General features: G+C 37.0%; 1 long non-coding RNA gene across 1 annotated transcript in view; it reads right to left on the bottom strand.

Annotated features, from left to right (window-relative positions):
• Positions 1-983, bottom strand: part of LOC128249409 (uncharacterized) — a 63,727-nt gene extending 62,744 nt beyond the window's left edge. The window contains exon 1 of the long non-coding RNA XR_008265519.1: positions 785-983. This is a non-coding gene — a long non-coding RNA (uncharacterized LOC128249409). The remainder of the gene's footprint in view (positions 1-784) is intronic.
• Positions 984-1,358: the final 375 nt, after the last annotated feature.

Here is a 1,358-nt window from a genome sequence, read left to right as displayed (position 1 = left end):
GTAAATAAGGGGGAGAAAGGTTCAGATTACATATAGTCCATCTGGACCAATGCAAGATTTGGATTGTCCGCGTTTAGCTGTTATTTCTAGCATATCAAGTTTCGTGGTGGGGACTCCACATGTAATCCTTTTTGAGCCGTTCATTTTCACATCTAAGTTGCGAGAAGGCTATTCGTACGACCTGGACATGTAGAACACAATGTCAAAAATGAAAATCGCCAAACCGCCCCCCCCCCTCGTGTGTGAGGGTGTGGGGTGTTGGTCCAAAATTTTTTTTAGGGGGAATCGCATGACCGTGACATGTAGAACATATTATCGAAAACGAAAATCGCCAAAACAAAAAAATAAAAAAGTTACAGCCATTTTCCCTCAGTGTCTAATTCCAATGTCCACCCAGATATGTTTCCGAAGAAATCTTTTTTTTAAAAATGCAATTTTGAAGGAAGGTGAGGTGCTGCGAAACCGCATCAGCCCCCTTTCTTTACACATATTTTAAGATGACATTTGGCAGAAATACCTTTCCTTGAGTGTGGATTACCTTGAAAAATGAAAGGAGTTTGAAAAGAATAATAAACGAATGCTGAAGTTATAAAAATTACTGGTAACGAAGTCTGGACAACAAAAAAAGAAAAACCATGCTAGTGTTTGTTTGAAACAAGTGAAAGTGTATTAAAACAATATCTTTTAGATACCTGCTGAAATGACAGGATATCTAGATCTCTCGGGATATATGAGCCTTAAGCTGCAAAACAGTTTCCAAATGGCATCGAATGTTTCCACTTACCTTTAGCAATTTTGAGCGCCGACATTTTGAGCGGAGAACAACAGACTCTCGTCGATGTCGCGAGGAGATTGAGAGAGGGGAAGAGGGGGGAAAGTGATAACAAATAAATGAGAATAACGACGGAAAGGTTTAAAAAAGCGTAAAATAATTGAAGATAAAATGAAACAAAAATGAAGCCAAAACATTAAAAATTATTGAAAGTGGGTAGAAAAAACCACTACGGAGTGTAATAGTTCTACTCTCGGGTATCTGTAGAAAGTTGAATGGGGTTTCGAAATATAACGAGGGAAAAATCGGAAACCCACAAATTTCTTTATAATCGAAATGTATGCCGTTTGGAAGGTATTTCTATAAAATTTCGTTGGAAAAAACGCCATTTTACTAAAAGTTACGGAGAAAAGCTTGGATATTCTGAATATTCCGAAGTCCTCTTCCTATCCCTTTGGAAAATATTTTCCCCTCATATTTCTTTATAATTGTAATAGATGCCATTTGAAAGGTATTTCTATAAAATTTCATTGAAAAAACTCCCATTTTCCTAAAAGTTACGAGAGAAGTCTTGTTCCAACCCTCT

Source organism: Octopus bimaculoides, chromosome 14 (assembly GCF_001194135.2).
Source record: "Octopus bimaculoides isolate UCB-OBI-ISO-001 chromosome 14, ASM119413v2, whole genome shotgun sequence".
Lineage (NCBI taxonomy): Eukaryota > Metazoa > Mollusca > Cephalopoda > Octopoda > Octopodidae > Octopus > Octopus bimaculoides.
Note: the sequence above shows the minus strand (reverse complement) of the source record. Positions and strands in the feature narration are given on the sequence as shown.